This window comes from Melanerpes formicivorus, unplaced genomic scaffold (assembly GCF_026170545.1).
Source record: "Melanerpes formicivorus ecotype bairdi unplaced genomic scaffold, bMelFor1.0.p_v2 SCAF_3, whole genome shotgun sequence".
Taxonomy (NCBI): domain Eukaryota; kingdom Metazoa; phylum Chordata; class Aves; order Piciformes; family Picidae; genus Melanerpes; species Melanerpes formicivorus.
Window position 1 is genome coordinate 5,503,441 of NW_027142355.1, and position 27,617 is coordinate 5,531,057.

Below are 27,617 nucleotides of genomic sequence, written 5' to 3' on the forward strand. Positions count from 1 at the left end.
CACTGGAAAACAGTGTGCATCAAGGGGCTACTTCTAAAGACAGTCCTGGTTTAGTCCATAAATCTCTTTTACTAAAATCTATGTAGTAGTTGCATGCACCTCTTGTTGTAGGTCTAGATTTACACTTATGCTTTTCCTGTAATGCTTGTCCAGCACCTTCTCCTCACTTTCTCTTTTTAACTTCTCATCATGCATCAGAAACTTCCTTTCCAAGCTGTCATGCACAGATGCATACCAAGAGAGAGGGATGGCACCTCTGTGTTCTACAGTGAAGTGTTATGATCTCTAAGCTGTCTGATATGCTTACCTCTACTACAGCAGCAAGAAAACTAGTATGGTAGTAGTTAGTATTCTAGTAGTACAGTTCACAGAATCATAGAATCAATAAGGTTGGAAAAGATCTCAAAGATCATCAAGTCCAACCAAGACCTCATGACTACACAACCATGGCTTCAAGTGCCACGTCCAGTCCCCTCTTGAACACATAACTGGTACATAGAAGTAAAGTTCTGGAGCCCCTATTACAGTAAGGATCTGGAGGTGCTGGAACATGTCCAGAGGAGGGCTACAGGGATGAGCAGAGGGCTGGAGCTGCTCTTCTATGGAGACAGACTGAGAGAGTTGGGGCTGTTCAGTCTGGAGAGGGGAAGGCTCCCAGGAGACCTTCTTGTGGCCTTCCAGTACCTAAGGGGCCTACAAGAAAGATGGGGATGGACTTTTTAGGCTGTCAGGAAGTGATAGGACTCTGGGGAATGGAGCAAAACTAGAAATGGGTAGATTCAGATTGGATGTTAGGATGAAGTTCTTCCCCATGAGGGTGGTTTTGAAGGCCAGGCTGGATGTGGCTGTGAGCAACCTGCTGTAGTGTGAGGCGTCCCTGCCCGCTGCACAGGGATTTGAACTAGGATGATTCTTGAGGTCCCTTCATACCCTGACTATTCTGTGATTCTAAAATAAAATAGCATATTTTGTAATATAAATATTGTGTATAAAATAAACCAGCAAAGTAGCAGAGCTACTATAGGAGCAATACTGTGGTATAAATTCAATACTAAGGCTAGTATAGAAGTAAAGCCAGTAAGAGCCAGCTTATAGTAAAGCTAGTAGAGCAATAAAGACACACTGCTCTTGACATGGAGAACACAGTGTGAGTTTTAAGTTTGTTTTCCTATTGGGGTTTGTGCTGTCTGGAAAAAGATTTTTTAAGAAAAAGCTCTTTTTGATACTATTCTTTTTTGAACTTCAAGGAATTGCTGGAGTTCCCTGAAGCACCATGAAAATAAGGAAGAGTTTTTCACTTTGTAGAACTACTAATGCAATTTCAGTAGCAGTTCCTTCTATAGTCATTTTCCTCCAGAAAAATGTGGAGATTTACTGTTCTAGTTAAAAAAAAAGATGTCAAATTCATTCTCCCATGGATGATAGAAAATACAACAGAGTAAATCTTTCCCTTCAAATCACAGTATCACAGTATCACCAAGGTTGGAAGAGACCTCAAAGATCAAGTCCAACCGACATCACCACAGACCTCATGACTAAACCATGGCACCAAGTGCCACATCCAGTCCCCTCTTGAACACCTCCACGGATGGTGACTCCACCACCTCCCTGGGCAGCACATTCCAATGCCTAACAACTCTCTCTGTGAAGAACTTCCTCCTCACGTTGAGCCTAAACTTCCCCTGGTGCAGCTTGAGACTGTGTCCCCTTGTTCTGGTGCTGGTTGCCTGGGAGAAGAGACCAACCCCTTCCTGGCTACAACCTCCCTTCAGGTAGTTGTAGAGAGCAATGAGGTCTCCCCTGAGCTTCCTCTTCTCCAGGCTAAGCAACCCCAGCTCCCTCAGCCTCTCCTCACAGGGCTGTGCTCCAGACCCCTCCCCAGCCTCTTTGCCCTTCTCTGGACATGTTCAAGAGTCTCAATGTCCTTCTGAAATTGAGGGGCCCAGAACTGGACACAGGACTCAAGGTGTGGCCTAACTAGTGCTGAGTACAGGGGCATAATGACTCAATGACTTACCTGCTCCTGCTGGCCACACTCTTCTTGATGCAGGCTAGGAGGCCATTTGCCTTCTTGGCCACCTGGACACACTGCTGGCTCATGTTCAGCTAGCTGTCCATCAGCACCCCCATGTCCCTTTCTATTTGACAGCTCTCCTGAGCCAGAGTGGGAGACCTGACTGAATTAGAATTCTCCTAATGAGCCACTGAGAGGTGACTAATATCATGATAAACATAATCTCTGATGCTCTTGCTGGAACCATCATCACTATGTGAGATGGAATATTATTACTATTCATCATCAAGGTCTTCTGCCTCAGGATGCCATTTCTAAGGTGATTTTCTCTTCAGTATTTTTTTTTTTTAGCTTGACTTTTTTATCCTTGCCATAATATTTATAATGTACCACCCAGGCACTGTAATTAAACCTTTTCTTTGCTCTATGCCTTCAGCCTCTACTGCATTGTATGATGTTATAGTCCTAAAGTAGAAGACTGAGAATCCTCTAATGTAAACTTCTGGGAAGGTTTCCAGAAGTACATTCTGATTTGAAACCCATAATAAATTGCACTGACATGCAATGCTGATAATGCTGTACCAAGATCTTTCCACAGATTTCACAGGAAGCTGGGAGGTTTGTGACTTAGAATTTGTAAAATGAAGCTCCTGGTGAAAGAATCACAGAATCACAGAATGTTAGGGACAGGAGGGACATCAAAACTCATCCAGTCCCACCCCCCTGCCAGAGCAGGCTCACTTAGACCAGATCACACAGGAACACATCCAGGCAGCTCTTGAATATCTCCAGACAGGGAGACTCCACAATCTGCCTGGACAGCCTCTTCCAGTGTTCTGTCACCCTAACAGGGAAATAATTCTTCCTCCTGTTTCCATGGAACTTCCTGTGCCTCAGCTTCCACCATTGCCCCTTGTGCTGGCATTGGACATCAGCAGAGCCTGGCTGCATCCTCTGGGCACTCACCCTGCACATCTTGATCAACATCAATGAGGTCACCTCTCAGGCTGCTCCTCTCCAAGTTAAAAAGCACTCAGCTCCCTCAGTCTCTCCTCGTAAGGAAGATGTTCCACTCCCCTAATCATTTTTGTAGCTCTGTGCTGGACTCTTTCAAGCAGTTCCCTGAGGTCCTTTCTGAGCTGAGGGGCCCAGAGCTGGGCACAATACTCCAGATGCAGCCTCACCAGGGGAGAGTAGAACAGGAGGAGATCCTCTCTCTGACCTACTAACCATAGCCCTTCTAATCCACCCCAGGATGCCACTGGCCTTCTTGGCCACAAGAGCACACTGCCCAGGGAGTCTGGAGTCTGAGGATGCTCAGGAGAAATTCCCTTTCCACTTCTTCATAACTGAACCAATACCTGTGTTAAATTGTTACATAAATGTGTGTATTGTCATTTAAATGAAGGTCATTCTGATATTTCCTGACTTTTGTTCTTCACAGTGTAAGACACGTGTAGCTGTGGGAGTGCAGAGGGTTTGGTTGTGTTTGTTGGTTCGATTGTAAATTTCCATGTACAAGATATGGAAATTATATTTACATCCCTTTCACTGCCTCACTTTCAAGAACTCCCAGTTCTCTAAAGTTCTTCCTTCCTTTTCCCTGCCCTAACACGATGTATAATATTTAAATTGCCTTTGAACTGAACTCCTTGTACGTGACTCACTCTACACAGATTGCATTATTTATCCTAAATTTTCCACTCCTAAACTCCTCCAAAATCCATTGCTTGCAAGATGACTGATAGTCTTGGGACATGTTCTTACTGTTTTCCATGTCTCAAATGTACTCTGGGCACAGTATTCACCATGAGCCCTATGTCCAGTTCTGGGTTCTTCAATTTAAGAAGGACCAGAGAAGGGCAATGAGGCTGGGGAGAGGTTTGGAGCACAAGCCCTATGAGGAGAGGCTGAGGGAGCTGGGAGTGTTTAGCCTGGAGAAGAGCAGGCTCAGGGCAGACCTTATTGCTGTCTACAACTACCTGAAGGGAGATTGTAGCCAGGTGGGAGTTGGTCTCTTCTCCTAGGCAACCAGCACCAGAACAAGAAGACACAGTCTCAAGCTGCGCAAGGGGAAGTTTAGGCTGGAAGTTAGAAGGAAGTTCTTCACAGAGAAAGTAACTGGCTGCTGGAATGTGCTGCCCAGGGAGGTGGTGGAGTCACTGTCCCTGAAGGTGTTAAAAAATGGATTGGACGTGGCACTGGGAGCCATGGTTTAGTTGTCAGGAGGTGTTAGGTATTAGGTAACAGGTTGGACTTGATGATCTCTGAGGTCTTTTCCAACCTGGTTGATTCTGTGATGATTCTATGATTCTCTTCTATGAAAGCACGCTTAACAGAAACTGCACTCTTCCAATTAAAAGTGATTCAAGGATGTGGATCTGGTTTGATCCTTTGCTTTCTTCTCAGATTCAAACCTTTAAATGCCTTCATTGGCTTCTGGTTCCTTACACATTTGCTTGATGGCATTGCCCCCAAAAGTGCTGGCCCTTCACTTGTGCATGCTGCTTGAGCAGCCTCATTTAATGTCAACCTAGGTGGCTACTCAGAAGCCACCCAATCTCAGCTTCTTTTCTGGACATTGCCTTTCTTCTTCCTTTTTTTTTTTTTTAGTATATTGCCTTAACAAATACCTTTAACCTATCATTCACCTTTAAACCAAAGCTTATATTGTAAAGAGAATCAATTTTACATCTGCATAATTATACTTTGCTTTAAAGCACATTTCCTGCTCTTTTCCCCAAATCCAAAGAAGCTCAAGTGTAGATAGGCACAGAACTACTGCCTATAGCAGCTAGGAGCTCTGTGTTTCTAAAAGTGGCTTCACTTGCTTTCACATCCCAAGGATTCAGGTTGACTGTTATCCTGGCAGCATCAGTTTGCTGTTGAGACTGTGGAAGAGTTGGAGCTTGTATTCTGAATACAGAGATGTGTGCTAAAGAGAAAGGTAAAATGTGGTGTGAAGGAGAGCCTCCGTTTTACACAGCATCAAATTGACCTAAGAATACAGATCCACAGTGTTCTACCTGATGCTCTCTCTAACAAATTAAAGGAGAGTGGATCTGAAAATGGCTCTCGAAGGTCTCTTCCAACCTGGTCTATTCTATTCTATTCTATTCTATTCTATTCTATTCTATTCTATTCTATTCTATTCTATTCTCTGCTTCTGTCTCTTGTCCCTTTCATACAGGGTGGGGCAAGGGGGAGGCAGGGAGAGAAGCTAGTAGCTTCCCCTGATCCTTGTCCAGGGGGGTTCTTGTGCTTTTTGTTAATAGTAAATTCTGGATATTGCCTACATATTCATTGCATTCCATTGTAAATTGTAATTTTGCCTGTAACTACAGATTCCATTTTCTTCCAGCTGAGCTGGTCTGGCAAACCTGATGTTGGGAGGGTGGAAATTTCAACCCACCACAAGTCAATTCTATTTCTCTTGACACTGAGCACTCTCCCAGCTCCACTCTGAGCCGCAGGATTTAATGAACATTTCAAATGTATTGTTCACTCAGTTCACATTTGAGGCAAGCTTAAAAACATTATCCAGTAAATCTTGGGGGGTGAAAAAACAAACAAAACCAAAAACAGAACCAAAAATTCCCCCAGCACCCAAGTGTTAAATAACACAGGAGCACAAATCCATGGCTCCAGTCCTGCAGATTTCACAAGAAGCTAGTTTAACACCAAATCCATGACACCTCAGGGCTGGAAGAGAGGCAAGATTTAGACTAATCTGTATCTGAATGAAGTTGGAGAGATGAAAAAATTCTCTGCTATGGTTTGTTATGGTCCTCCTTTGCTCTAACCAAATTATTTTACCCTCTGGTTACCAAATTTAACCTGTGTGTAGTTTGGTGACTACTGTAATGCAGATGTCTTCTTTCGAAGCAGGTGATTTGCTCAAAAGATTCAATCTCTTCTTCTGAGGAAAACCAATGCATCAGCACATCTGCTTAAAGGAGCAAAGTAGGAGGTTTGTCCCCTCCATGAATGATTTGGCAGCTTCTGGACTAAACAATACCAGTGCAATAAAAAAAGAATCCTGCTCTGCCTGAGGGCAGCGTAGAAAACAAAGGGGTGTCCAGTTCTGGGCCCCTCAGTTTAGGAACAATGTTGAGTTGCTGGAAGGTGTCCAGAGAAGGGCAACAAAGCTGGGGAGGGGTCTGGAGAACAGCCCTGTGAGGAGAGGCTGAGGGAGCTGGGATTGTTTAGCCTGGAGAAGAGGAGGCTCAGGGTGAGACCTTATTGCTCTCAGCAACTACCTGAAGGGAGATTGTAGCCAGGTGGGGGTTGGTCTCTTCTCCCAGGCAATCAGAACCAGAACAAGAGGACACAGTCTCAAGCTGCACCAGGGGATGTTTAGGCTGGACGTGAGGAAGAAGTTCTTCACAGAAAGAGAGACTGGGCATTGGAATGTGCTGCCCAGGGAGGTCGTGAAGTCACCATCCCTGGAGGTGTTTAGGAAGGGACTGGATGGGACACTTGGTGCCATTGTTTAGTTGATTAGATGGTGTTGGATGATAGGTTGGACTTGATGATCTTTGAGGCTTCTTCCAACCTGGTCTATTCTATTCTATTCTATTCTATTCTATTCTATTCTATTCTATTCTATTCTATTCTATTCTATTCTATTCTATTCTATTCTATTCTATTCTATTCTATTCTATTCTATTCTAATTTCTATTCTATTCTATTCTATTCTATTCTATTCTATTCTATTCTATTCTATTCTAATTTATATTCTATTCTAGCCTAGCCTAGCCTAGCCTACACTAATAAGTGTTACTTTAGGAAGTGTAAAATGAAAAAGGGTGTGGTAGTTTTAGGCTATGCCTTTAAAATTATTCACAGATCTTGAACAGAAAAGTAGTAAAATGTACATAAATCACTATGGGGTTTTAAAAGGAAAATAAAGATAATTCTAAACAATCCCTTTGGAGAGATAAGGAACTTAAACTGATTGTACCAAAACCATTTCTCTTCTCTTCTTGCTTCTTCACTCTAGGAGAGACATTAACTTGCTTCTGCTTGACCTTGGCTGCGTTGTTTTGATATTAACTTCACTGCTTCTGTCTCTTCTCTTTTTGTAAGGGGTAAGGGGGAGGCAATGAGGGAGATGCTAGTAGTTTCCCCTGGTCTTTGACCAGGGGGGTTCTTGTGCTGCTTATTAATTGTAAATATCTGTAAATATTGCAAATCCTGTATATTTTTTACATATTTATTGCATTCCATTGTAGACTGCAGTTTTGCCTGTAAATACAGCTTTCATTTGCTTCCAGCTGAGCTGGCCTGGCAAAGATAATATAGGGGGAGAATTTTCAACCCACCACAAAGGTGAGAAAAAAGGCAGAAGAGGGATCTTTGCTGGCTACAATAGGTGAGAAAGGTCTTGCTTGTAAACTGGGTTCTGGTGGTTTTCTGGATATAAGTGCAGCTTTCTGTATCCAATACTGACTTTTATAACTCAGTGAACCACGCCTTCTCTGCTCTGGTGGTGCTCACTGGTGAGCAGAAAGTCTATTGGCCTTGTTATTCCAAGTAGGACAGCCACCCAATGAGGAATGCTTGGGAGGTACTTTTCAAAGGGAAGACAAGGGTTTCCTTTCCCTTCCAAACAGGACTTTATTTTGACTTTTCTACCTTTTATTTTTTTATTTGCTGCTCCCCTGCTGTTCTCTTCTTTTACCCTTCCCATTTGTCTCCTTTTAAATAATCTTTCTCTAGTGCAGCTCCCCAGAATATTCTTGATGGGTTGGTGTTGGCAGAAAGTGCCAATCCGTTTTAAATCACATTCTATGGGAATGTATTTGTTTCAATGAAACTACAGCTGAAGGCAATTATGGGCTCCAATTTGGAACCCCTGTGACAAAACTAGAATCCAAATATCCCAGGAGCACTTCTAGCTGCTAGGTTTCAAGTCAGCGGCGCTCGCTTGGGAATTGAGGCTGCAAGTTCAAGTTCCCCGCTCCATTCAATTTGGAACTGGAATTGGAACTGAAAATTGGACCTGGATCATCTGCATTTCAGGCAAGTGGCCTGCTCAGTAAATCAAGAAGTCAGTCTCCCTTATTCCACAAGCATTTTTCATCGAAACAAACCTTGAATTGGAGGGATTCTGCTTCCTCTGCACTACACAGAGGAGCACTTGTACCTGGCCCCCCATCCTCCTAAGGCCTGTGGCATTTCCAGGAGCAGACTGTCAGTTTCAATAGAGCCATTACTTTTTCGTAAGGAAATCACATCAAAAGCTCTGCTAAACAGAATTTTTAGACTCCAACTGGCACTTCTGTGAAGCTCTGGCCTATCACATACCTTGGCACTGCAGAGATGTTCTGTCTGGTCCCAGAGATGGTGCCAGGAAATGTGGAGGGGGAGATGTGTGGGCTCACCTCCCCCTTAATGCCTACTGTAATCACTCTCCATTCCCAGGTCCAAGACAGGAAAAATAGAGGAGGGACTTGTCATCAGATAACAGGAGCAGCAGAACTTGCCTGAAGCAGTTTTTCTTTTCCTAAGGGGAAAGGCTGGTAAATGGAAATTTAGAAGTCCATCATCCATTTGAAATATTGAGCTGGTGTTTACTTCATTCTCTCCCTGGATTTACCAGTGTGAGCTATTTTCATCCAAACTAAAACACAAAGTATAGGCAAACTGGCATATGTGGTAACCAGCTTCATCCTACCTCCTATAGGACCTATCAGGAAGGCCTGTTTTAACTTTCCTTTTCTTTTTCTACTTCTTTTATTTTGCCCCAAATGATATGTAACACTCAGTTTTTCGAGGTTTTATGGCATAATCAAACCAGCTCAGCACAGCAGGCATTCACGTCTTTTTCTTTCCGTATTATGATAGAGTCTGCTTTCAAGTATGTTTGTACCCTGTGGCGTTCGGGGAATTCTGTATATTATAAATCACAGCATCCTCTTGCCTTGAATCATAGAATCATAGAATCAGTAAGGCTGGAAAAGACCTCAAAGATCATCAAGTCCAACCTGTCACCCAACACCTCATGACTACTAAACCATGGCACCAAGTGCCACATCCAGTCCCCTCTTGAACACCTCCAGGGATGGGGACTCCACCACCTCCCTGGGCAGCACATTCCAATGGCTAAGAACTCTCTCTGGGAAGAACTTTCTCCTCACCTTGAGCCTAAACCTCCCCTGGCATAGCTTGAGACTGTGTCCTCTTGTTCTGGTGCTGGTTGCCCAGGAGAAGAGACCAACTCCCTCCTGGCTACCACCTCCCTTCAGGTAGTTGTAGAGAGCAGGAAGGTCTCCCCTGAGCCTCCTCTTCTCCAGGCTAAACAATCCCACCTCCCTCAGCCTCTCCTCGTAGGCCTTGTGCTTGAATGAACCTCTTGCCTTGAAAGAAGCTCCTGGCAGGTTCTTTCTGCACAAGCTTCTCTGCGCAACATTACAGAATGCAGTGCAAAGTTCACTGGTACAGGAAAAATGTTCCTCATGCTTATCAAAATGGTTTAGGCACATTAATTTAAGACATCCCTTTAAAAGGTTGACTGAAAAGCAGAGCAAAACCCTTTGCCTACACAGGGTCATGGGATGTCAGGGCTTGGATGGGACCCAAAGAAATCATTAAGTCCAGTCCCCCTGCCGGAGCAGGACCATACAGTCTAGCTCAGGTCACAGCAGAAACACATCCAGATGGACTTTGGAAGTTTCCAGAGAAGGAGACTCCACAACCTCTCTGGGCAGCCTGTTCCAGTGCTCTGTGACCCTTACAGTAAAGAAGTTCCCCCTTGTGCTGAGGTGGAACCTCCTGTGCTGCAGCTTACATCCATTGTTCCTTGTCCTATCACAGGGAGCAAGTGAGCAGAGGCTGTCCCCTCCCTCCTGACCCCCAGCCCTCAGATATTTATAAACATTTATTAAATCCTCTCTCAGTCTTCTCTTTTCCATACTAAAAAGGCCCAGGTCCCTCAGCTTCTCCTCATAGGGCACATCTTCTTGGTGTATATGTTTGATCTACCCCTTCCAGGCTCTAACATCATCATCATCATCATCATCATCATCATCATCATCATCATCATCATCATCATTTTGTTACTTGTTTACTCATTGCATGCATTTTTTAAAAGCACACAGCTCAACCTGCAAATACTATTTCTTCGTCTATGGACATGACCTTCATGTGGCTTGCCAGAGATATACACAGGCAGAAGAAAGCTATGTGCAAAGTTTTCCTTTTGCACTTTCTGACAAGTCTTTCTGGGAGATTGTGGTGAGTTGAAATTACCCAACCCCCCCAGCTAATTTGAAGAAAAACTACACCCCCCGCTCCCAAAAAATAAATTGCCAGACGAGCTCAGTTTGGGATGGAAGCAAATGAAGCTCTGTTTGCAAGCAAACTGCAATCTAGAAGTACAAAATGCATCAAGAACAGTGTGGCCAGCAGGAGCAGGGAAGCCATTGTGCCCCTGTACTCTGCCACACCGTGAGTCCTGTGTCCAGTTCTGGGCCCTTCAGTTTAGGAAGGATGTTGAGTTGCTGGAAGGTGTCCAGAGAAGGGCAAGGAGGCTGGGGAGAGGCTTTGAGCACAAGCCCTGTGAGGAGAGGCTGAGGGAGTTGGGGTTGTTTATCCTTGAGAAGAGGAGGCTCAGGGGAGACGTTATTGCTGTCTACAACTACCTGAAGGGTGACTGTAGCCAGGAGGGAGTTGGTCTCTTCTCTCAAGCAACCAGCACCAGAAAAAGAGGACACAGTCTCAAGCTGTACCAGGGGAAGTTTAGGCTGGAGGTGAGGAGAAAGTTCTTCCCTGAGAGAGTCGTTCACCATTGGAATGTGCTGCCCAGGGAGGTGGTGGAGTCACCATCCCTGGAGGTGTTCAAGAGGGGACTGGACGTGGCATTTGGTGCCATGGTTTAGTCATGAGGTCTGTGGTGACAGGTTGGACTTGATGATCCTTGAAATCTCTTCCAACCTTGGTGATATTGTGATTCTGTGTTATAGATATACAATAAGATATATTTACAATTTATAAACAACACAGAAACTCCTCAGAACCCTCCCTGGAGGGATCAGGGGCCCCGTCCACCTCCTTCCCCACTCCCTCCCTCTTTCCCATTACCTCACTGAGTAGTCAAAACAGAGATCCCCTGGCAAGGCTATGGAAGAGAGACAGGAAAGTTGAAAGCAGAAGTGACAGGAGAAGAAAAGAGAGCAAGAACTGTTTATGCCTCTACTCTACATCCCCATCAGCAAGCCAATCAATTATATAGACCTTAGCATTATTTTCCTCCTACATCCAATGGTAACTTGCTTACCATGCAACAGCCACTGTGTAGTCTCATAAACTATCAAGGTAAAATGATTTTTTTGTTGGTGGGTTTGTTTGTTTTTAAATATGGGAGATGGTAGTTTGTAAAAAGAGTGATTTCATAGAATCATAGAATCAACCAGGTTGAAAAATACCTCAGAGATCATCAAATCCAACCTTTTACCTAATACCCAACAACTAAACCATGGCTCCAAGTGCCACATCCAATCCTTTTCTGAACACCTCCAGGGATGGTGACTCCACCACCTCTCTCGGCTGCACATTCCCATGGCCAGTCGCTCTTTCTGGGCAGAACTTTCTCCTCATCTTGAGCCTAAACTTCCCCTGGCACAGCTTGAGACTGTGTCCTCTTGTTCTGGTGCTGGTTGCCTGGCTCCCAGTTATTTTCAGAGCTGATTTCATCAGGAAAATCAACACACTGCATGCATCAATGGGGGGAAAAACAAGCATGATCATTGCTGTTGGCACACAAATGGTTATAAAGAACTTCTTCATAAAGAATTTGACTCATAGGATGAAAATGTAAGAGTTTGTAGATCAGACAGATCTTGATTCAGTAAATATTTGTCTGTACTCCTGCCATATAAATGCAAGTTCATGTTTTAGCTCTTGGCAAATGCCACTGAATTAAATTAAAAGCATATAGGCTGTTATTTTTCAGAATCAGTGACTTCACAGAACATTGCAACAGGAACTCAGAGAACCCATTGAGATTTGTTTTGATTTTATAACATTCTGGTTAATAATGTCTATCTATTAAAGCATCCATTAAAAGTCCATCTTAGTAATTTAACTGGGAGTATATAATAGATGCCGTTGGAGTACTTCCATTAAATTAATGCTAGAGGCTTAATGTCTTAAATAGATGTCATTATTAACAATATCTTAAAAAGAGTAATGCAACACTAATTAAAAGCAAGCTAGGTCATCACTGAAAAAAAGAAAAACTGCTTACCTAAGGGACACCAAAAGATGATCAGCAGCAAACCATTTTCTTCTTTGATTCACTGTCTTCCAAAGTCTACCATTTTTCCCCTCTTGTGTAATGAATGATAGAATCATTAAGGATGGAAAATACCTCTAAGATCATCAGGTCCAACCTTCTACCCAATGCCACCATGACCAAAAGACCATATGTCCAAGTGCCACATCTACTTGTTTTTTTTAGCACCTCCAGAGATGGTGATTCCACCACCTTCCCAGGCAGTCTGTTCCAATACCCCATCACTCTTTCAGTTAATAAATCTTTCCTAATATCCAACCTAAATTTTCCCTGGTGCAGCTTGAGGTCATTACCTCTTGTCCTGTTAGCTAACTGTGAGAGGAGACCAACACCCACAGTTCCTGTGTGGACTAACCTAAGTGATCCTGCTCTGGCAGGGGGGGTTTGGACATGATGATCATTGGCATGACCTGTCCTTCAGGAACCCATGCTGGCTAGGCCTGATTCCCTGGCCATCCTGTACTTGCTGTGTGAGCACACCCAAGACAAAATGCTTAATAATCTTCCCCAGTACTGAGGTCAGGCTCAGGAGATTCAACTTTGCTCTTTTTTTTTTACTTCTTAATGATGTCTCCTGTGCTCTGTAATCCCATGAAATGCCAAAAGGATATAAAGTATATGCCACCACAGTGATAGAATGCTTCTTAGGTTCTTGCTTTCTCTTATTTTTAAATTCACCAATTCAAAGTTTAAAATAACCAAAAAGTCCAGAGCTTATTGGATGTTAATTTCTGCTTCTTTATTGACATGGGTCACAGGACCACAAAATGTTAGGGGTTGGAAGGGACCTTCAAAGATCGTTGAGTCCAACCCCTCTGCCAGAGCTGGACCACAGAATCTACTGCAGGTCACATGGGAAAGCATCCAAATGAGGCTTGAAAGTCTCCAGAGAAGGAGACTCCACAACCTCCCTGGGCAGCCTGTTCCAGTGCTCTGGGAGCCTCACAGGGAAGAAGTTCCTCCTCATGTTGAGATGGAACTTCCTGTGCTGTAGTTTATATCCATTGCCCCTTGTCCTATCACAGGGTGAAACTGAACAGAGCCTGTGCCCTCCCTCTTGATGCCCAGCCCTCAGATATTTTATAGAGATTTATTAAATCCGCTCTCAGCCTTCTCCTCTCCAGACTAAACAGCCCCAGGGCTGTGAGCCTCTCCTCACTAGGCAGTGCTCCAGTCCCTTCAGCATCCTCATAGCCCTCCCTTGGACTCTGTCATGTAGATCCATATCCTTCCTGAACTGGGGAGCCCAGAACTGGATGCAGTATTCCAGGTGAGGTCTCACCAGGGCAGAACAGAGGGGGAGAAGAACCTCCCTAGATCTGCTGGACACACTCCTCTGAATGCACCCCACGTTCCCACTGGCCTTCCTTTATTACTTTCAAGATGTTTATTCTCTTTGTCTCATTCATAAAGCCTGTAAGACCATAAATCTACTGAAAAGCAAGAAATGGATATATCTGACTCATAATATTTGACTGGGGGGACCTGGAGCAAAACTAGAAATGGGTAGATTCAGATTGGTTGTTAGGAATTAGTTGTTCCCCATGAGGGTGGTCAGAGACTGGCATGGGTTGCCCAGAGAGGTGGTGGAAGCCTCCTCCCTGGAGGTTTTGAAGGCCAGGCTGGAGGTGGCTGTGAGCAACCTGCTGTAGTGTGAGGTGTCCCTGCCCATGCAAGGAGGGCTGGAACTAGATGATCCCTGAGGTCCCTTCCAACCCTAACAATTCTATGATTCTTTGACTGGGATGAGACAGGAACATACAAGTATGTCTCATCACACATGCCTGATAGTGGAGCCAAGGCATGTACCAAACAATATGGAAGCCAAAAGCCAGGGCTTGTTAGAAACACCCTGCTTCCACATATCTTGTAGATAATATTCAGGCTATTTTGGCTTGTCCTTGCCTTAAAATGCAAGCCAAACTACTCTGTTAACCAGAATGGGAATGCTAGAGAACTTTGAGTTTTAGCTTGATAGAAAACACTGCCTTTCTCTGTCAGCACAGATTGGAAGAAAAGGGAGCAGAAATAAATGCATGAGAAAGAAAATATCATGAAGATAATTCTCACAGTCACATCTCCAATAGGGAACAAGATTTACATCACTTTGTAGACTCATATTTCCTGACATTTGTCCTAGCATATTATGATCAAAGACCTAAAGCAGTGGCTGGGAAACACCACAGGAAGGATTAAATTAAATGATTATGTAAACTTCCAAAGGAAGACAGATTCTGCTTGCATCCTAGCTGCTGGAAACCTTTTAGAGTTTATTTAAAGATTGACTCTTTTTCAATATAGCAGGCTCCTGTTTAGGGATCCCCTGATGATTTTAGCTTGGTTTATTGGGCATACATTGCCCTACAGTTAACATCTCCTTGAACAGAGCTGGCTGCCAAACGAGCAGCTGCTGCCTGTAACCTGTTCATCAGTGCCAGCCACCAAGTGACCAAAGGATAATGCCACACACGTTCCACTGAGTTAATGGTAGGGTTGGAACATGATTAACAATCTCAGGGACAATGCTGAGGGGAAACTCTGTATCAGATCTTCATCTTTCTAATGAAGAATTATTCAGAGAAAATAAGACAGCTTTGCATATAAAAGGGAACAAATAAAGATGACTCCTCTTGTCTAACCTCAGTTGCCTTATATATTTCAGGCAGGGAATTCAATTTGGTGAAAGCTAAGTGAATTGAACACTGAGAGGATTTTTTAAAACAGATTGGACAGGTTTATAGCCTATGTAAAACAAAAATAATCAAATCTTATTCATGTGCTAAACTGATTACCTTCAGCTCCAGTACTGCACAACATGCATGGTCATAAGGGAATGGGAGGAGAAGCGCAAAGCTGGATGGATCACAGGGAGCTCAACAATGCCTGGGATGTGTTTTTCTGGATGCAAAGAACAGGTAAGAAGTGCAGTTGATGTTCACATTAATCACAGAATCATAGAATAATGGTTTAGGTTGGAAGGGACCCACAAAGTTCATCCAGTCCAACCCCACTGCAGTCAGCAGGGACATCCTCCACTAGGTCAGGTTGCTCAGAGCCTTTTACAGCCTGACCTTGAATGTCTCCAGGGATGGAGCCTCAACTACCTCCCTGAGCAACCTGTTCCAGTGTTCCACCACCCTCATAGTAAAGAACTTGTTCCTAACATCCAATCTAAATCTGCTCTCCTCTAATTGCAAACAATTTCCCCTCATCCTATCACTCCAGGCCTTTGCAAACAGTCCCTCTGAAGCCTTCTTGCAGCCCCTTCAGGTACTGGAAGGCTGCTATTAGGTCTCCCTGGGGCCTCGTCTTCTCCAGGTTGAACACCCCCCCTCCCTCAGCCTGTCCTAGTAGTAGAGGTGCTCCAACCACCTGATATTTTCATGCCCCTCTTCTGGACCTGCTCCATCAGATCCATGTCCTTCCTGTGTTGAGTGCCATGGGCAGGGACACACTCCACTAGACCAGGCTGCTCATGGAGTCATCCAACATGGCCTTGAACACCTCCAAGGAAGGGGCATTCACAGCCCCAGAATCCAGCAGTGGATTATCTGATATTTGATAAAGGTTTGGGTTTTTAGAAAATGTTCACATTTTGCTTTATAGAATTAGTTACAAGCCAGTTGCCAAAAAATGTGCAATATATATGATACCATTTGGCAGCTATCAACTACCACCCTCTCTGAAGAAGTCTTTGGTTTTTAACTTAAGAGCTCTCCCTTATGTTCATACTCCTCAGAGAAAAAGATGCCTTTGTAACACAAGAATGATTAGGGGAGTGGAAGATCTCCCTTTTGAGGAGAGCCTGAGGGAGCTGAGGGCTCTGTTGCTTGGAGAGGAGGAGCCTGAGAGGTGACCTCGTTCATGTTGATAAAGATGTGCAGGTTGAGTGCCCAGAGGATGGAGCCAGGCTGTGCTGGGTGATGCCCAATGCCAGCACAAGGGACAATGGTGGAAGCTGAGGCATAGGAAGTTCCATGTGAACATGAGGAAGATTTTTTTACCTGTGAGGGTGACAGAACCCTGGAAGAGGCTGCCCAGGGGGGCTGTGGAATCTCCCTCTCTGGACATATTCAAGACCTTTCTGGATCTGTTCCTGTATGACCTGCTCTAGGTGATCTAGCTTGGGCAGGGGGGGTTGGTCTGACTGAGCTTTGGAGGTCCCTTCCAGCCCCTAACAGTCTTTGATTCTGTGGACTAAGCCCTATATCCTTGCATCCTGGGGAACCAACTGTGCAGGGATTGCAAAGGGAATACTCAATTTTACCATACTGGTTTCCTACTTTACACCAGTTTTGAACAGAGGAAAACAGTGGAGAATCAAACTTGAGTAGCCTTTTACATGCCCCCTTTTTTTTTTTTTTTTTCTGTGGGGGGAGAAAAAGAAACAACTTTAATTTCCATTAAATTAACTGCTAACAGTCAGTTCCGGGATTACAGAGGGAAGAATACGTAGGGAATGTTCTAATGAGTACCAGCTAGTAAAGGTAAACACCACTGAAGGGTTTAAAAGTATCTGAAATTTGTCTCACTGTGATTCTCTGAGACAACCATTTGAAGAGCTGCCAAACAGAGAGGGACCTGGGGGTGCTGGTTGACAGCTGCCTAAACATGAGCTAGCAGTGTGCCTAGGTGGATTTGTTTAGCCTGGAGAAGAGGAGGCTCAGGGGAGACCTCATTGCTCTCTACAACTACCTGAAAGGTGGTTGTAGCCAGGAAGGGGTTGGTCTCTTCTCTCTAGCAACCAGCACCAGAACAAGAGGACACAGTCGCAAGCTGTGCCAAGGGAAGTTTAGGCTCAGAGGTGAGGAGAAAGTTCTTCACAGGGAGAGTTGGAATGTGCTGCCCAGGGAGGTGGTGGAGTCACTGTTCCTGGAGGTGTACAAAAAGGTATTGGATGTGGCACTTGGTGCCATGGTCTAGTCATGAGGTCTGTGGCGACAGGTTGGACTTGATGATCTTCGAGGTCTCTTCCAACCTTGGTGATACTGTGATCCTGTGAAGAGCTCAGTTTATTTTTAACTTAAACTGACCTCTGGGGAAATATTTTTTGTTGCCTTACCCTTTGTTTAGCACATGTAGCCGAGGCTTTGGAAATAAATTCAGGCATAGGAACAAAGTTTAAATGAACTTTTGTAAGTTTCTGGTATTCTAGAAATTTGCAAACACAAATGAAGTCTGAAGTTTTTGTAAGTGCTCTAAATCTCCCCTTTGAACCATTTAAAGCTAACGGAGCACTTTTATGAAATGAAGCTGGAGATGGGGATATTCAGGCTGGACATGAGGAGGAAGTTCTTCACCATGAGAGTGGTGAGGCCCTGGAATGGGTTGTCCAGGGAGGTGGCTGAGGCTCCGTCCCTGGAGGTGTTTAAGACCAGGCTGGATGAGGCTCTGGCCAGCCATGATCTAGTCATGATGTCTGTGGTGACAGGTTGGACTTGATGATCTCTGAGGTCTTTTCCAACCTTATTGATTCTATGATTCTCTTTGCAGCTTGTATGGCTTTGCTCCCTTATCTCTCCTGACCTTCTGCTGGCTCAATATTGTCTCTGTGAGGTAATGGGAAGGGAAGAAGTGGAGAAGGCTGCAACGGTCATCCCCCTGGGCCATTCAGGTGGTGATTTTGTGCAAGGGGATCCTTTGTATCTGTGTTTTCCTGAACTGTAAATATATGTAAATGGATTTTGTAACTATTGATTGCATTTTATACTTCTAGATTTTAGTTTACTTTTTGTAAATATGTCTTTGATTTTGCTTTGCACATTCTGAGTTTGGGTTTTGGCTGGGTTTTTGGGGTTTTTTTGGTAATTTACTCTGAGGGTAAATTCAAATTAGTTGGGGGGGGTGGTGGTGGTGGTGGTGGTGGTAATTTCAACCCACCACAAAAGCTCTCAAAATAATATGTTTTTGAACTCACTGCAAGTAGAGAAACCATCACCTTGTGCATTCTCTTTCTGACACCAAGATGCCTTAATCTGTGGTAGACGATTAGAAATAATAAGCTTCAGCAAATGGCCTAGAAAATAGAAGCACTTCCTAAATCTAAGAGCTGAGTCATTCCTCTTATTGCATGGCTCCCCTCAACATTAAGCTGAACTACCTGAAAGCCAATGATTTGCAATGCTGAGCCTTTCAGAACAAAGGTGATTGCTTATTAAAGATTCTTCAATTTTCTTGCTTCTACTGTCCATGAATCAAGAGGAGGTGTTTTGAGAGCTGGCACTGGTAAGCAGCAAGGCTGTCTTCAGAAACTGTAGTCTGGGGTTGTATGATAAAAAACCATGATTCAGTTTGTAATCATAAATGAAGGTGTGGGGGAAAAAAAAGCATGGAAAGACAAAATTTTATTTAAAAATATATTCCTTTTCAAAAAAATACAAACTTGGATAAACTGAGGCTGAGGATATGAGGACTAACATGTTGTGGTGGGTTAAAATTTCGCCCCCCCCCCCCTTCCCCCCCCCCGCCCCAACATTAAATTTGCCAGACCAGCTCAGCTGGAAGCAAATGGATGCTGTATGGGCAGGCAAAACTCCAATCTACAATGGAATGCAATGAATATGTACAAAATATCCAGGAGTTACAGGGATTTACAATTAATAAACACCACAAGGACCCCCCCTTGTCAAAGACCAGGGGAAGGACATTTAGGAAGGACATTGAGATGCTGGAAGGGGTCCAGAGAAGGGCAGTGAGGCTGGGGAGAGGTCTGGAGCACAGCCCTGTGAGGAGAGGCTGAGGGAGCTGGGGTTGCTTAGCCTGGAGAAGAGGAGGCTCAGGGGAGACCTCATTGCTGTCTACAACCACCTGAAGGGAGGTTGTAGCCAGGTGGGGGTTGGTTTCTTCTCCCAGGCAACCAGCACCAGAACAAGATGACACAGTCTCAAGCTGCACCAGGGGAAGTTTAGGCTCAAGATGAGGAGAAAGTTCTTCCCAGGAAGAGTAATTGCCCATTGGAATGTGCTGCCCAGGGAGGTGGTGGAGTCACCATCCCTGGAAGTGTTCAAAAAAGGATTGGACATGGCACTTGAAGCCATGGTTTAGTTGTTTAGATGGTTTTGGGTGATAGGTTGGACTTGATGATCTCTGAGGTATTTTCCAACCTTATTGAGTCTATGAGTCTATGATAAGCTACTAGCTTCTCCCTCCTTGCCTCCCCCTTCTCCCCTGTACAAAATGGAGACAAGAAAGGAGCAGAAGGATGTTAGACTTATCCAAAATAATGCAGCCAATATCAAGCAGAAGCAAGTTAGTATCTCTGCCAGAGCGAAGAAGCAAAAAGAGAAGAGAAATTGTTTTGGGAACTAAATCTTATAGTAGATATCTCTCCAATTAGAATGATCTTTATTTTCCTTCATACACGCAAAAATGATTTGTTTACATTTTACTACTTTCTGTTCAAGATCTGTGAAAAAATTTTTAAAGGCATAGCCTAAAACATCCTAGAAACTTAGGATGTTTTATATAACCTAAAAATTTCTCTAACACATGTGAAGGAAGATATAAATTGCATCAGGAATAGTGTGGTCAGCAGGAGCAGGGAAGTCATTGTGCCCCTGTACTCTGCACTGGATAGGTCACACCTTGAGTCCTGTGTCCAGTTCTGGGCTCCTCAAATTAAGAAGGAAATTGAGACACTTGAATGTGTCCAGAGAAGGGCAACAAAGCTGGGGAGAGGCCTCAAGCACAGCCCTATGATGAGAAGCTGAAGGAGCTGGGGTTGTTCATTCTGGAGTAGGGGAGGCTGAAGGGAGACCTCATCACTCTCTACAATTCCCTGAAGGGGGGCTGGAGAGAGAAGGGGGCAGCCTCTTCTCCTTGAGGACGAGTAACAGGCGTAGAGGAAATGGTTCCAAGCTGTACCAGGAGAGGTTCATGCATTTTAGGAAATATTTCTTCACTGAAAGGGTTCTCAAACTTTGGAATGGTCTGTCCAGGGCAATGGAGTCACCAACCCTGGAGGTGTTCAAGCACTGTGTGGACCTGGTTCTCAGGGACATGGTTTAGTGCTGACCCTTCAGTGCTGAGACAAAGGTTGGACTGGATAATCTTTGAGATCTCTTCCAACCAGACAGATTCTGTGATATTCTGTGGAAAAAACAAACAAAAAAACCCAAGAGCTTTGGCATGATGCCTGTGGTAGGGCCATGACTTTTTTGCTTTTCAAAACAGGGCTGTGACATAAACCAGCAGGGCAAAGCTAGAAAGTAATGTAAAGACAATGGGTATAGATACCTCCCCCCAGTTGGGATAAGAATGCCATAGCAGCTTACAAATTCAGTGATGTGTGTTTTGAGCAAATCTTTTCACTAAGAAGTGTTACTATGTGGCTGGAGAACAGAAAAAGTGGTAGTGATGTGTTAATAGAGAATAAATGTGATTTAGGCCAGGGCAGGCTCACTGTTTTGTCTACATGCACAGTGTTAGACATGAGCGGTGAAGGAAAGCTCATTAGAAGCATGAAATATGACAAGAAAGGATGAAAAGCAGATTTTGCAAGAGCAGACTGGCAAGGCATTTTCTAGACAAATTCAACAGTGGGGATCCTAACTACATTAATATGTGAAGTCAAATGTGACAAGTGACATTGAAGAGGCAAGGCAGCGAAAGGTGAAGCTGAAGCAAATAAAAAGGCACATCTGAGGCAGCTAAACAGCAGTAGGGATGAAGAGCAGTGGTAGGATGGAGGAAGTTTATTAGCAGTACAGAATACAGAATACAGAATTAACCAGGTTGGAAAAGACCTTTGAGTTCATCACGTCCAACCTATCACCCAACACCATCTAATCAACTAAACCATGGCACCAAGTGCCTCATACAATCCTTTTTTGAACACCTCCAGTGATGGTGACTCCACCACTTCCTTGGGCAGCACATTCCAATGGGCAATCTCTCTTACTGTGCAGAATTTCTTCCTAACCTCCAGCCTAAACCTCCCCAGTGCAGCTTGAGACTCTGTCCTCTTGTCCTGTCACAGGTGGCCCAGAAGAAGAGATCAACCCCCACCTGGCTTCAACCTCCCTTCAGGTAGTTGTTGACAGCAAGAACGTGTCCCCTGAGCCTCCTCTTCTCCAGGCTAAGCAACCCCAGCTCCCTCAGCTGCTCCTCAGAGCGCTGTGCTCCAAACCCCTCCCCAGACTTGTTGCTCTTCTCTAGACACATCCCAGCAACTCAACATCTTTCTTAAACTGAGGGGCCCAGAGCTGGACATAGTCCTTGATGTGTGGCCTAACCAGTGCTGAGTATCCCCCAAGGGTCTGATTTTCTCTGTTACCTTCATTGATGAGTGGCAGCAATAAGTGAGGAACAGACTGGTGAGGATTTAGAACTGTGTTACAGTTTGGAACTAAAATTTTTGATGTAGACAGAAGTTTCCAGAGATTTCAGACAGTAGGAGAAGAGTGGACTCCTCAGGGTTTACATTATAATAAGTGCATCTCATTTAGTTGGTCTGAAGAATAGATTATATTTTGCAGTAGGATTTTGCTAGCTCTTGCTTTGCCTGCTGGCTCTTTGCTGCTCCATTTTGGCCCTTTGGGCTGTTCTGTTCTCTCTCTGACCTTGGCCTGTCTCTATTTTTTCCTTCTCTAAAGGTACAGGGTGGGGGCAAGAGAGAGTGTGTGGACTGTATAGCTGTATTGGGGCCCTTTGTCCCCAAGAGGGGATAAGGAGCTGTATCAAAGGTACAGGGGGGTCCCATGCTGTTATTATGCTGTATATATATATATATATATATATATATATATATGTATGTATATGTATATGTATATACACATATATATATTTACAAATGAAACTAAATATAACAGTATAAAACCCAAGAAACATGTACATGTAAGTAAATACAGAGTATATTATATAGTATTATATAACCATAGTATTATATAACTATAGTAATATTTATTAAGCATAGTATAATATAGTATAAGTGTAATATTAGTATAAATAAGTATAAATGTAAATATTAAATATAAATATAGGTAGAATATAGTATAATACTATATAGTAGAGTATAAGCAAGTACAGAGTGTATTTACTTATATATAAGTAAATACAGTGTATTATATAGCATGAGTATAGTATAATATAGTATATTAATATAAAGAATATGTGTAAATATAAATATAAGCATAAATATAAAATATAAGTATAGTATAAGTTTAATATAGTATAATATTATATAGTATAAATAAGTCTATATATATATATATATACTTACATATATGTGTGTGTGTGTATATATATAAGTAAATACACTCTGTACATGTTTCTTGGGTTTTATACTATTATATTCAGTTTCCTTTGTAAATACAATTCCATTTTTCACTTCCCAGTACTAAGTATGGTGAGATTTGCTCTCTGGAGCATACTTCCAACAAATAAGTTATTGGAGGGTGTGAGAGACTAAAAGCTTGTCTCTTCTGGTGTGACTCAACAAAGATAAAATCACTTGCTGCTTTCCCAGACAATAGCTGATGTGTGTTGGGCAGATCCACTGGAACGACTCTTGGAAGGTGCAAAGGTAACATAGCTCACTGGACCACAGCTGGCCTCAGAAGAATGGACCGAGGCCACCTTTGGGAATATTAATAAGACAAGATAATCTCCACCCATCAAGTACCCTGGAAAGTGAGGATGGTGAGACAATGGATTCACCATCTGTTTCCTGATGTGTAGTGAGTGTGTGGGCAGGTAGATGGAGAAGGAGGAGGCGGAGGCCCCCTCCCCTCCATTCAGACCTCTGCCCAAACACACAGGAATACACAGAAAGATTTCCTGGGGAATGATACCTGGATACTTACCTAAGGATGATTTCCTGGCCCCTGATTTCCTGAGGGATAATACTTGGACACATAGCTAAGGACTAAAAAATTGTATAAAAGACTTGAACAACTACTGGCTCAGCAGAAGAAAAACGGAGAACCAAAAACACAGATGAAGGAAAACACAGGAGAAGGACAATGCTGCTGAGAAAGAAAGCACGAGAGAAGGAAAAGCCTGGGGCAATGCTGCTCCGAAGAAAAGAGGCCATGGAGCCTGGAAGAAGCAGACTGAACCCTCTCTCCATGTCCTAAGTTCTGCTTGCTGCAACTCATGGAGCTGAAGAGGCTGCCCAGAGGACCACATCTCTTCTACAGCCAAAGCCTCAGCACCCTTTCTCTACAGACCCAACATCTCCTGCAGCACCTTTCCTCCACAGACTCAAACTGTCTTGGGGAGGTGAGGGGTGTGGTAATATAATTCCTCCCTCTCTCTCTCTTCTCTCTCTCTCCCCTTCTGATCCGTCCACTTTATTTATGCAATAAATAGTCTAGCTGTTGATATTTTGGCCTCGTTTGTGCCTCTCATTTCGCAACACGGGAATATTCCAAAGAACTGAGTCTCTTTCCCTCTCTGGACTGAGACAGGGGGGATCTAATTCAGCCCATAATAAACACTCTTTCTAGGGAGATGGACAAGAGGTCCCTTTCAGGTGGCTATGCACTCACCAGGATGCTTCAGAACAAGGAGCCCATCTTCAACCTTTTATTTTCATTTGCATTTCACACCCCACATGCTGAACTGGCGTGGATCTCACTCCCCATTTGGATGCATAAGTAGTTTACATGTTCTTTGAACAGCCTGCCCACAGTATACAGATGCTCTGGAGTCAGAAAGATAGTTGCTTATGTATCTGGCTGCATCTCCTTGCCAGCTTCCCAGTGCCAATGCAGCTCAGAACATATGCACTGGGACCCAACACTCATACCAGATCAGACTGAACAAGGAAAGATTGGTGAGATGTTTTGGCATGATGATAAGGGCACTAGTGGAGCATATGACAACAATATTTAATCTTTAACATTTCCAGTGTAGTTCTTAGTCTAGGTATACAGGTAATCCCTGATTTTTACTTCTGTGTTATCAAACTTGACATGTTAGAACTATTTTTCTAATATAACTCTCCTCTTTAGGTCTGCTAGATGCTAAATAGAGACATTTAATGAAGTTCAATGAGGGCAAGTGTAGGGTCTTGCACCTGGGAAAGAAAAAATCCCATGGATCAATATGGGTTGGTGACTGACATGTTGGAGAGCAGTGAAGGGGAAAAGGACCTGGGGGTCCTAGTGGATGGGAGGTTGACCATGAGCCAGCAATATGCTCTTGTGGCCAAGAAGCCCAATGGCATCCTGGGGCAGATTAGAAGGGCTGAGGTTTGTAGGCCAAGAGAGGTTCTCCTCCCCCATTACTCTGCCCTTGTGAGGCCTCATCTGAAATATTGTGTCTAGTTCTGGGCCTCTCAGTTCAGAAAGGACCTCAGGGAACTGCTTGAAAGAGTCCGGTGCAAAGCCACAAAAGTACTAAAGGGGGGTGGAAGATCTCCCTTTTGAGGAGAGCCTGAGGGAGCTGAGGGCTCTGTAGCTTGGAAAGGAGGAGCTTGAAAGGTGACCTCATTCATGTTGATAAAGATGTGCAGGGTGAGTGCCCAGAGGCTGGAGCCAGGCTCTGCTGGGTGATGCCCAATGCCAGCACAAGGGGCAATGGTGGAAGTTGAGGCATAGGAAGTTTCATGTGAACATGTATAAAAATTTTTTCCCTATGAGGGTGACAGAACACTGGAACAGGCTGCCCAGGGGGGTTGTGGAGTCTCCCTCTCTAAAGATATCTAGGACCTGCCTGGTTGTGTTCCTGTGTGATCTGTTCTAGGTGATCCTGCTGTGGCAGGGGGTTGGACTGGATGAGCTTTTGAGGTCCCTTCCAGCCCTTAACATTCTGTGATTCTGCGAACTCTCAGATTGAGAAAGGCCACTCTACTTGGCACATCTATGAGAGATCTTTTTGATGGCTTCATAGTATCAGCACAGAATTTCAACTGACTGTTTCAAGTGAGGTATGCGCTCAGCTGCTCATTAAGAAAGTAAGCAGAGATCCTGCATATGTTAGCAGGGTCTTAGCAGGATCTTCTAGCTGGTGGCCCCTGTCACCAGAGCAGCAGTGAGCTGGTTGAGTCCATATTTGGGTCACAATATAGCAGCTAGCACAAACAAGTGAAATCTGATGCTCTGGTGTAGATTGCTGGTTGTCTCTTATTTTACTCCAGGTTGGGAGTTAGGTTGTAGCGAAACGCAGGTCTAAGCTGTATTACATAGGGAAACGCTTCCTTTAACAGTGATGGTGCTTTTAACTTGAGCTGCTTGCACTTCAGGAAAGCATTTCACCATTGTTCTGCTGTGCTGGAGGCATAGCCAGCAGTGTGACCACTCTGGTGTGTCAGCTCTACAGTGAAAACAAAGCCTAAAGTCTGTCTTTGCTGCAGAGTTAATTTCAGTGACAGGAATTCACTTGTTAAGAACTAAGTGGGTTCTGCCCTACTTCTGGGCAGTGCATTCACCAGATGTGCTCTATCCATCTCCTCAGTTGTATGTTTGCAATGAAGCCTTCAGAAACCTGCATGGAAAGGCTGCCTTGTTGCTGCCTATGGTGGGTTGAAATTTCCACGCACCCCCTCCCCCCACCCAGCATTAATTTTGCCAGACCAGCTCAGTTGGAAGGAAATGAAAGCTGTATTTACAGGCAAAACTACAATCTACAATGGAATGCAATGAATATGCACCAAATATCCAGGATTTACAGTATTTACGGGGATTTGTTTAGCCTGGAGAAGAGGAGGCTCCAGGGAGACCTTATTGCTGTCTACAACTACCTGAGTGGAGGTGGTAGCCAGGAGGGAGTTGGTCTCTTCTCCCAGGCAACCAGCACCAGAACAAGAGGACACAGTCTCAAGCTGTGCCAGGGGAAGTTTAGGCTCAAGGTGAGGAGAAAGTTCTTCCCAGAGAGAGTTCTTAGCCATTGGAATGTGCTGCCCAGGGAGGTGGTAGAGTCCCCATCCCTGGAGGTGTTTAAGAGGGGATTGGACGTGGCACTTGGTGCCACGGTTTAGTAGTCATGAGGTGTTGGGTGACAGGTTGGACTTGATGATCCTTGAGGTCTTTCCCAACCTTATTGATTCTGTGATTCTATTTACAATTAAGAAACAGCACAAGGACCCTACTGGTCAAGGACCAGGGGAAGCTACTAGCTTGTCCCTCTCTGCCCTCCCTTGTGCCCCTGTACAAAAAGGAGAGGGATGTTAGACTTAGCCAAAACAATGCAGCCAAGGTCAAGCAGAAGCCAGTTAGAGCGAAGAGGCAAAAAGAGAGAGAAAGATTGTTTTGGTGCAAGTAGTTGTAGTCCTTTGTCTCCTCCGATGGAATTGTTTAGAATTATCTTTCTTTTCCTTTTCACACCCAATAGTGATTTATTTATATTTTACTACTTTTCTGTTCAAGGTCTGTGAAAAAAAAAAATTAGAGGCATAGCCTAAAACTACCCCACTGCCTGTGGCGCAGATTCTCTTACTGTGGCTTTTAAACTGCTTCACTCTTCCTCTTTTCCTCCTTGATTATACATTCCTACATAAAAGCAAGCATGGAACATAAGTGACTGCTTTAGAAATGCAGTGTCGCAGGGTGGGGAGCTGCTATCTGCAGACAGCGTTTGCTCACTGGGAGCCTGCAAGGCCACAGTGTGAGCAATAATGAGATCTGACTATGCCTTCCTGTAACTGGGGGGGCAGCCATGCCACCAAGTCTTCCAGCTGATGACCTTGGGAATGCTGCATTAACAGCAAGTCACAGAAAGGCGGCAGAAACATGAACAGGTGGCCTTGAGTTGTGTGAACAGCCCACAGGGTTTGAAACACTTCTGATTTATTCAGTGTGGCAGTCCCTGTATGATAAGGTTGGACTTGAAGATTGCAAAATATGAAGTTTCCACTTTCTTTGGTTTGAATATGATAAGGAAAATGGGTTATAGCTTTGCATGTAAGTGATTGACATTCTCTCCATCATCACTTTTAAGGTTCTGAACAGCACCACTTATCCATGTGCCTTGTTTCCCCTGCTACTAAGTCATCCCTCAGTCAGCAGGGCCCAGGAGGAGCTTCCCATTTCTTGAACCCCAGGCAGTGCTTCTTTATCATTTCCTACCTTCTACCATGGTCATCGTGTTCCTACTAAACTAATAAGATAAGTACTACTGAAATGATTTGCTGATCTATTATTGTTTACTATTATTATTTACCATTACTAATTTTTTGCTATTATTATTTTTCACTGTTACTATTTTGCTATTATTATTATTATTATTATTATTATTTCATCCTTGCCCCCTCCAGATTTTGTCAAGTTTAGATCCTGATGAATTAATTCAGTGGAACTGTAGAACAGGCACACAAGTCCACCCACAAAACCCCCACAACCTTTTCCTGGTCAGCTCTATTAAGAA

The 27,617-nt window shown here is 43.9% G+C and overlaps 1 long non-coding RNA gene across 1 annotated transcript in view; it reads left to right on the forward strand.

The window, feature by feature from the left end:
* LOC137454255 (uncharacterized) overlaps window positions 1-17,942 on the forward strand; it is a 34,770-nt gene extending 16,828 nt beyond the window's left edge. Inside the window, exons 2-3 of the long non-coding RNA XR_010990565.1 lie at window positions 15,110-15,226; window positions 17,805-17,942. This is a non-coding gene — a long non-coding RNA (uncharacterized lncRNA). The remainder of the gene's footprint in view (window positions 1-15,109; window positions 15,227-17,804) is intronic.
* Window positions 17,943-27,617: the final 9,675 nt, after the last annotated feature.